This window comes from Fukomys damarensis, unplaced genomic scaffold (assembly GCF_012274545.1).
Source record: "Fukomys damarensis isolate Sample0158 unplaced genomic scaffold, DMR_v1.0_HiC HiC_scaffold_35, whole genome shotgun sequence".
NCBI lineage: Eukaryota > Metazoa > Chordata > Mammalia > Rodentia > Bathyergidae > Fukomys > Fukomys damarensis.
Genome location: NW_022900947.1, coordinates 28,363,787 through 28,373,448, shown reverse-complemented (window position 1 = coordinate 28,373,448; position 9,662 = coordinate 28,363,787). Strand labels below are relative to the sequence as shown.

The window sequence follows — 9,662 nt, the reverse complement described above, 5'->3', positions numbered from 1 at the left end:
AAGACCTGTCATGTAAGGTACAGGATCCCAAGGATGAATGGAACTGTACTGTATACCTAAAATGTACCAATAAGCTCAATGAGAGAGAGAAAAAAAAAAGAAAGTCCAATTCCTCAGTGCATCTGATCAAGTAAGTGACCCTAATTTATTCTGTGCGGGGAGGAAGGGAGACAGAGACACAGACAGATGGAAAGACTGGGAGAACTCTGTGAGTGCAAGAGAAATGTGGGAGTCTTTCTTCTCTGAATTTTAGTTTTGCGCCTTGGATCTGAAGAGTAACCAAAGTCTGTCAATTGTTTTAATGAGTGCTTTATACTATATGTTAAACACCATAGTGACTTTCCAGGTTTGAGTGCATTGCTTCTTGGAGGAGAAAAACAAGTCCATTTACTTGACAGTCTAATAAAAGCCAAATTATTATCCACAGATACAGGGAGTGCTAGAGAAGACCGAGTTTGTACTAGAAAGAATGCATATTTCTGGGCCCTAGTCTTGGTTCTATCAATTTAGGGCCATGTGAATTTAGCCACGCCATTTTTTCTGGATCTCTGTTTCTTAATCTGCGAGATGGGAATATTGAACTAAGTAATCTCTACAGCCCTTTTGGATTTAACATTCTTTGTTCAGAAGAGAGAGAAATCATTTTGAGATACAGTGATAGGAGTCTTTCATGGTAGATGCAAGTACATCCAGCGTGGTTGGCTCATTTTCTGTTAATTTTTTTTTATTATTACAAAAACACAGAGAGACAGCAAAAAGTCCAGAGTACAGAAAGGTCAAATACAGACTGCAAATGGCCCTGTCCTCTCTATTCTTCTCTGTTCGGAATTTATTCTTCCAGATATTTTATATTAGGTACTAACTATAGTCATTACTATTTTATTAAAATGAAACACAAAATAATTATAATAATTAACATTTTATTAAAATGAAACACTAAGTGCACTTTTCTTCCACAAATTCTTATCCTGAATACTTTCCCTTATATCATTGCATCTCATTTTTTAATCAGTGCAGAGTAATATACTATATCTATAAATTGTACTTAACTAATGTATATTGGTGACATATCCATTTTTTTTGTTCATTTGCTTTTTTATTTTTAATGACAACACTGTGACAAAACTCCTTGCACATGCAGGTACTGAAATTCCAGCTTGATCCCTTCTCCTGACTTCCCATTTCTAATTCATCGCCAGGTCATGGTGCTCTCACCTTACATGTTAATAACTTGTCCACTTCTCACCATCTAATTGCTTCTGCTTTACTCAAGTGGAAAGTCCACATCTTCCTGCGCAGCAGTCCCTTCAAACTCTCCTTGTCTCCAAGTCCTGCCTTCTCATTTCCTTCCCTGCAGCCAGACGTATACATCTTATCACTCCTCGGATTAAAGCCTTCAGTAGCGTCTCACTGTTCTTTTGATAAACACTGGTGAGCACAATGGTTGTTTCATCTGTAACGTGACTGAAGATTAACCAGCACAGATAGTCTGGCATTTATGATCTGTACCCTAGCATGCAGAGCAAATGGCACCCTTTAGAGATGGTTAGTAAGAATGTTATCAGAAGGCTGCAGTCCAGAGGTGGTTTGTTCACTTCTTTATCTCGCATCAACACAAAGCACTTCTTAGTTAGCAAATTGGTGTTAGTTATTTTTCCTTGATGAAGTGAGCTGTGCCTGACTGTGGAAATGACATCAGTGTACCACTCCCACTCCTGCATGGGCATGGTTGATTGTAGTCATCCAGAAGCTGGGACCCTTCCCAGTGCTCCTTTGTGAAAATCCATCCTGGCCAGCTGCCAGCTCAAAATTAAATTTAATTTGAGGGTCAGATCCACCTTTGCAAGAGAGTCACTTGTGCCTTTAACAAACTTTTCAGGGAAGATACTGTTGGAGAAACTAAACCAAAAGAGCAGGAGGAACCTAGCACACATCCAAAATGGGATGCTCAGTTTTCATTCCTGCTACTACTTGTTGCTTACTACTTAGGCAAACCCAAGGCCAAATGCTAAGGCTGCAAGGAAGATTTATATCATCACATACCTCACCACTGGAGGTTTCAGCAGTCACCAAGAACGACTAGTAACTCCAGAGGGCCAGATAAGCAAGCACAGGTCAGTTTATAGCACACATAGCTGGGGAGGTCCTGTGTGATCCAGCTTCCTCCTGTCTCTCCTGGTTCTCCTTGTGTGCAGAGCACTTCCTGGAACACCATCCCCTTCAGTTCTCTAAGCATGCAATGCACTCCTCCATCGCTGGGCTACTGAGACCTCACACCATCCTCCCATCTTAATCAGATGTCTCCTGGTCAAGGGACTGGCCTGCCTTCAGGCATAGCTCCATTCTACCCCTTGCAGTACTTGGTTCCTTCCTCCCTGCAGGCCACACCGGGACAGGGAGTTATATGTGTGCAGAGATCCTGGACTGATGCCTGTCTCCCTTTGAGGCCATGTCCAAGTCTGTTTCATTCATCTTTGTATCCCCACTACCTGACACAGTAGTTGGCCTGCACAGACACTTGTATAATAAAAGAGGATCTAGTCTGTATTCTATGCAACAGTAATAATAAAAGCATAAGACCCACCCAAAAAAAAAAAAAAACTTTTTGTGGTAGTAAGTTTAACTGGAATGGGCCCTACAAAGCAAGAATACTTCACAATATTTTTAAAAGTCCAACTAAATTCACAAAATGAAGGGTGAAGAATACATAAAACACCCCAAGTAAGTTCAATGCCCTCTCTTTTAAATACTATAAATGTTAATTTTATTATTTTGAAAATTCTGCCTCGAATAAGGAACAAGGAAAGGTCATGTTCCTTAGCTCTCATTTTCCCCTGTGTTACAATTTTTTGTAGTTTCAGCACTCTTATCCTGACTATTTCAGCATGAAAAGAAGTCAGTCTTCCCTAAGAATTCTACTTTAATCTTAATCCTCACTCTGGGACCTTGTACCGACCCTCTTCCACACTGACACGAACACAGAATTGTTATTACATTTGACCTAACGTTCTTTATAAATGCCTGAAGCATAGTTATATTTCAGAAGCATTTAAAACTATCACTGGGCTGGTATCAAGGTGGACAATTGCATAATAAGGAAATGTATCTCGATAGAAACTTGGGGACACTCCCATGTGTTCAAGCTTGAAAATTCCTGTTTCCTGTGGGTGTATCACAGGTGAAGGTGAGGTGAGTTATGAAAGACAGAAGCTTGACACCCCTCCCTTCCTCCTGGACCCCATGATTGCAGTCTGATTTACACTTCTTATTTTATATTCTAGCTCTTGAGGTCACAGGGGCTTAGAATTAGATTTATTAAGCGTTTGCCAGGTGCAGCCTCTCCTAGGTAGATATACCTTCAAGGAAGTAGTTAGTTTACCAGTGTGACAGATAAGGGTACAGAAATCCAGAGAGATTAGATGAAATTCCTGAGGTTCTGAGCGATAAGCAGGGCCAGGATTCAAACCTGATAGGAGTCAGCCCTCATTTCAGTCCCTTCTGCAGTGGCCAGGCCCCACTAAGCAGGCGTCACATCTTTTCCTCCTTTGAGACTCCAGGCAACCAAACAGCTTTGTGACCAGAAGAAAGAAGAAAGAGACACGACCTCTATCCCCCAGTTCTTTTCAAAGAGCCAGCACTAATGAAATAAAGTAGACACTGAGTGCCTGCAAGTAGGAGCAAAGGATTTAACGGGAAAAAACACACGGTGTACATGGAGATCTGTGTTGGAGAGGGTGTCTCTGATGATTTCCGACTTATGTCCTGGTGACTTGCCCAGTCACCTGCCTTTAGGGGCTCTGCAAAGTGCCCCATCCATCAGTAAATTCTCCAGTTTTTGTTTGCTTATTTTGCTTTTTGTTCATCCAGTTCACTCTTAAAAGATGATTATCAAGGATTGCAATTTCAGTAATTTTGCTCTCCAAAGCTACTTTAGGGCCCCCCTTATTGTATTGGTACATTTTAGGTATAAAATATGCTGACATTCATCATTGGGAGTTTGCACCTACTTTAGCTTTTTGAGGGGAGGGGATTACATAAAAGTAACACTCCTTTCGGTCCTTTAACATGTTCCTGCTGGGCTACATGCATGACTGTCCCACACCGCCTGATGCGACAGTTACACATGTATAGTCAGTGGCTCAGAGCCACCTGGTAGCAAGACATATGAATTACAATCACATCATGAATGTGTTAAGTCCTGGAATCAAGGCAAGGTACAAAACAACAACAACAACAACAACAACAAAAACCTCTTCTGCTCCACACCAGTGAGCTGTGACTTCTCCACTTTCCTGTATGGGGCTGTCCCCTCTAGGGCCACAGCTCAACACTGGGCAGAGGCACCAGGAAGTGCTGGCCCTTTCCTTTTGCAGAAAGCAAGTCTCATATTCTAAGCAGAGGGATCAGGGCTGTTCCAGTGGCCTGAGGCTGTGCCTCTGTCCAGGTTGCAGTGTATCCCTGAAGCTCTTATTACGTCACTCCTAGAACACTTGGCCCTCTTCACCAAAACCAAATCCTAGTGATGATCATAAAACCTGTCCCATCAAGTTTAAAGGAACCTGTACATAAATTGTACTCTGTAAACTAAGTTTTGATTGTCTAGCCAATTATCTGTTCTACGGTTTTCTTTAGACTTGACTGTAGCTGGTGCGTTTTTGACATACCAGGTGGCTACCAAATCCAGATTCTAACTCTGGTCATCTTGGTTTTAAAATGCGAGCTCTCTCAGTTTCCCCACATTGCTTGTCACTCACCAGCAAACACCGTCACAAGGAAAAGTGTTCTGACGTAATTTAGTCAGAGAGGGGACTGGGGCCTCAGAGACCTGGGTCCCAGCTGCAGGCTTGCCCCTAACATGGAGGTGTCCTCTAACAGGGCCCTCCTATCTCTAGGCCTCAGTCTTCCTATTGGTTAAGTGAAGACTGCTTGCCATAGTCCTGTCATCTAGGGACAGTTAGTTATAAAGCCTCAACTTAGTTGCTTAAAAAACAAGAACCAATTTGAAAAAAGTCAAAATCTTTTCATCCAAAGAAAGGGGTGCCAAACAGTGCACACTGTTTGTTGGCACTGGATCAACATATGGATTGAATAAAATTAAAAATTAGGTGGGGAAGAAAAACAGCTTTTTTTATGAAATATTTTCAAGTTTCCATGAAATAATTACTTCAAAATCACCAATATAAAACTTTCGGCATCTTTCCGAGTTTGGCTCAGTGTATACTAAAGAAGAAATCAAACCAAAGCTCTTTGATTTGATAATTCCACCCCCAAAGCAAACAAAATATCAGACCATTTTAGTGAACACAGAAGACTGGGCTTGGAGTTGGTAAACCTGGGTTCAAATTTTGGCTGGGTTACATCTCCATGTCTCAGTGTTCTGGACTCTGGAAGGGGCATAATAATGCCACCCAAACAGCTGTCACAAAATAGTTGGGAAAGTCTGATAAACTCAAGAACTACACAAATAATAGCTGCATTATAAATAATTGCCCATCCCCCCCAAAAAAACTTGCCCACTGTTTACATGGTTATGCAGATTTTAAATTACAATTTTGAATTGCCTGTAAGCAACAGCCAAAAACTGCCATAATTCCCAGGATGAGAGCACCTGCCTTAAAACAAACAAAGCCACCATTACCAGAAGGTATCCTTTTTCAGTAGTGAAGAATTCAAAGATAATATTTCCACCTGAGGATGGGAAACCCAATTCATAACATGGCTGTCCAGAACCAACCTCACTTTCTTCTTTTTTTCCCCTCTTAGAATCCAAACTGCCATCAAGTCGATGGCCTTTTGAGGTGACTTTCAGATTGGACCTTTCTTCTCCATGTCCTCATTCCAACCTTAGTTTGGGATGTGCTCACAGCACACCTAGATGACTACGAAACCTCATACCTAGGGTCACTGTGCCCATTGCCTGTTCAATCCAGCCATTCTCTGTGCCTTCCTTTTGAGCTTCCCTAACAAGCAGCCTTCCTCAGAATTACAGGGTGCCCTCCATCTCACACTACTTCCCTCTGCTCTGGGAAATGCACCACTGGCCCTGAGACCAGTGGAGCTGACTGCAGGCTCAGGGCCTGTGGTCTGGCTGTTCTCTGCTCCTAGAAAGCATTCAGCCTTCCTTTGTCTATGTTAATGCAAGTCATTGTTCTCATCCTCCCTTCAGTGCAGGCTTCTCAGATTTCCCCATAGCTGTGTGCTATCTGGGAGACATTAAAATACAGATTTTTCCGGCCAGGGATGTAGCTCAGTGGTGCTGCTGCCTGCCTCACAAGCACAAGGTCCCAAGTTCAATCCCTGGTACCAGAAAAAAACAATTACAGATTTTGATTCAGTAGACAGGAAGTTGGAAATTACTGCCTTTCAAATAAGCTCTTGGTCGCCAGGATGCTGCTGGGCCATGGACCCCACTTTGAGCTGTAAAGTCTATTGGTTTAGAGGGGGGAGTAGATTGGGGAGACATACAAACAAATTTGAGTGCTAGCTTTGAATGCTAGGTGTTAGCTTTACATCCTAGGGCAAATAATTTCTTCTGTACAGTGGGAATATCACCTATGTTACATAAATGATTCAAAGAACTTTTGAGATATTAATAGGTACTACTTTTTTCAAATAGCCCAACTACTTAGTCTGCATAAAGAAGCAATGGATTGTTGAAAATGTTCAAGTGGTTATTTCTTAAATCAAAAGAAGTTTGTTTTGTGATGGAAACAAACTATGTGTAACTCTAGAGTAAGTGGAATCAATGGGAAGAGAATTGTCCTGAAATGTGACTTACATTTAGCTACCTGGGAAAAATGTATTTTGAAAAATGACATGGACTGTAAGACCAAAGACTAGACTTGCCTAACAGTGTTCTGCAGTTGAAGTTACAAATACCATTGCTTCCCTAAGTATCTTTTGAATCCATTCACTTCTCCCTCTTTGGTAGATTTCAGCAGCAGCTGCCTTTGATCGTGTTTATATTTTCTCCATGTCATTCTTTCCATTTTGGCCAGAGTGAACCATCTAGAAGAATCATTTTCCCTACTTAAAACTCTCCAAAGACTGTATGATTCCAGAAGACAGGGCCTATGTCCTCAACACCTTGCCAATTGCTTGGTGTGTCTGGATCTCTGCATATGCTCTCTCCAAGCTCAGCAAGGTTTCATTTAAGTGTGGAGACTTGTGCATGGAAGAGGGCTCATTGCTCTTGGTAGAAGTGGAGACCACCTATTCCTTTTGTCTTATGTTAGTGACAGTCATTGCAGCTCAGGAGTGTCTAAAATGTCCGACATCATCTGAGTCTATATTTGGAATTACTCCAATTATCTGTCTCATAACACACATATTCATCAGCTTGGTGTTTTAAGTATGTTTTTGGATAGTATCATCTTGATGATCTCTAATTCTATGGGAAAGTCTAACTTTGGTGCAATCATAATATTCTCAGGCGAAAAGGGTATGAGTAAATAACATGTACTTTTCAGTTTTTTATTTTCAATAGCATCCTGGGGATAATCATAGTAAAAAAAAAAAAAAGCTGTAACTAGGGAGGCAGAATGGTAAGAGCAAGTACTGTAAAAAGTGCCCAATGGAGTGACCAACTGAATGACCTACAGACAGGTGAAGGCTCCAAGTCTGCCCTCCCCTGGGAGAGACCAATTGGCTCCTCCCAATTCTTCATTCCTAGGTCCCCCAGAAGTCTATCTGCATCCACATAATCAGTGGCATGATCAGAAAAGGATGCCAGTAAGCAGGAGGTACTATACGTACGACCTAACCAAGAAGTTGTATAAGTATGAGAATTTGGAATGCAGTTCAGAAAGAGGAATCCAGCACTGGCAAGGTTGGTATCTTAGAGGTAGTGAATGGGCTCCTTTCTTAGTAATAGTGAATGGGTTCCTGGAGGACCAGGGGTCAGGAAGTTAGGAGCACAGTAGATGCCAGCTGCTCTGTCCTTGGGCTGAGACTGGATTCTGGCCAGAGCTTAGCAAGGTTGTGATTCTAGTCTCAGGGAGATGCTAGGTGAGAAGTTGGGGGAATTATCGCATTTTTAGGGTAACAGAGTCTGTTTAGTTAATAAGCCAGTTTCTGTTGTTTTAAATTGCAGACAAAAGAAAGTTCTTTGGAACATAGCTCATATTGGAATATTTTCCTTTGGATATCATTAAATATTTAAATCTTTAGAATCCCTGACCATATGAGGTCCTGCAGCCAGGGACGTGAAGTAGGTTCTTATCACACACTTGGAGAATAAATGAAGAAGCTGTATCAGAGGGCTGACAGAGAGGACAAAGAAGAGAAACAAGCAGCACTTCCCCTCTCAGTATCAGTCTCTCCATTTCTCCTCAGTGACCCACACAGCTTGCTGCTAACTGGCTCTCTGCTCTCCAGAGAAGTACAAATAACCCAGGAACTCTTCTTTACCTCCAGAGCTTCAAGTTATTTCAATTATTTGCCTCAGGACAGTGGTTTTATTCGAGGGATCAGTACAGAAGGCAGAGGTGTTTAGCTGCAGAAAGCTTTAACATCTGTTTTCTCCTTAAAACAGTATTAATGAAGACTAAACGGTAGGAGAAACAGTAAATGCGGAATCCACAATCTTTAAAAACAGCAGCCACTTCTGTTTCTTTCTCATTCAACTTTCCTGTGCTTCTGTTCCTTTCTCCAGCAATCACTCCTCCCATTAGCGTCCTTAGGACCAACCACCCAGAAAAGGCACAAGCACGGGGGTGCGGGGGTGGGGGGTGAAGAGCCCTGAGTGATTCTCTCCCAAAACAAGGGACAGGAAGAAGAGAAACAGCCTAGTTCTGAATGTTTCGAACCACCCCATGTAACGTCACGTTCCTCTAAATTCACAGACCAAGTATCTATATTAAGTAAAACATACTAAGTCACTAATCGGAGTTTTTACATTTTTTTGTGCTGGGGGAAAAGCGTTGATTTCTGCCCCTTGCTACTCTTTCGTGGTAGTTTTGCAAAGATTTTACTTCGTTAGGGTTGCTCAGGTCAGTGAGATCCAAGTGATGGACCCGGGAGATGTTTGCATGATTATTACATATTTAGCAGCTTGTGACCATTTAACTGTTTGCACCTCGCCGGCCGCCGCGGGGGTGGGAGGTGAACCCAGGAACCCGGCGGCTCCTCTACCCGGGCTCTGCAATTCAATCTCCGCTCCTTTCAGAAGCCCTCAGCTGCTTAAACCCGAGAAGAGGGGACACAGAAACAAGTCGAAATCTCTTGCAGTTGAAATTCAAGGTCTTAGACACTGCTGAAATTTCAGTAATTAGGGTTTTAAAACAAGATATGTTTCATGCAACCAGTGCGACGCCAAGCTTCCGAGCCTCTTGGTTTTTAGCTTTGGGTATTTGCAAAAGTCCTCCCCGACCCGTTCTGCCTGTCTTACCGCGCCTTTACTGAATTACACGTTGTCCCGAAGAAGTCATTAAATTGCTTCTGCCCGCCCCGTACACTTTCCCCCCAGGGCAGAAGGAAATTAGAAATGAGATCGACCCAGGAGAGAAGTCGGGGTCTCCCACCCGACAGCCCAGTTCCGCAGTGCCCTGCCCTCCTCTTCCAGGGCCGGAGAGGTCCCTACCTGGGGCCGGGGTCGCTGCACCCCATGGCTTCGCGGGTAACCCAGGCTCAGCCCGCCGCGCTCGCCCCGCAGCCTGGCGCGG

At 42.8% G+C, this 9,662-nt stretch overlaps 1 protein-coding gene across 2 annotated transcripts in view; it reads right to left on the bottom strand.

The window, feature by feature from the left end:
* CUNH4orf19 (chromosome unknown C4orf19 homolog) overlaps nt 1–9,656 on the bottom strand; it is a 111,493-nt gene extending 101,837 nt beyond the window's left edge. For both annotated transcript variants that reach the window (XM_033758893.1, XM_033758894.1), the window contains exon 1: nt 9,581–9,656. The gene's annotated coding sequence lies outside the window, so the exon portion shown is untranslated. The remainder of the gene's footprint in view (nt 1–9,580) is intronic.
* Between the last annotated feature and the right edge of the window lie 6 nt (nt 9,657–9,662).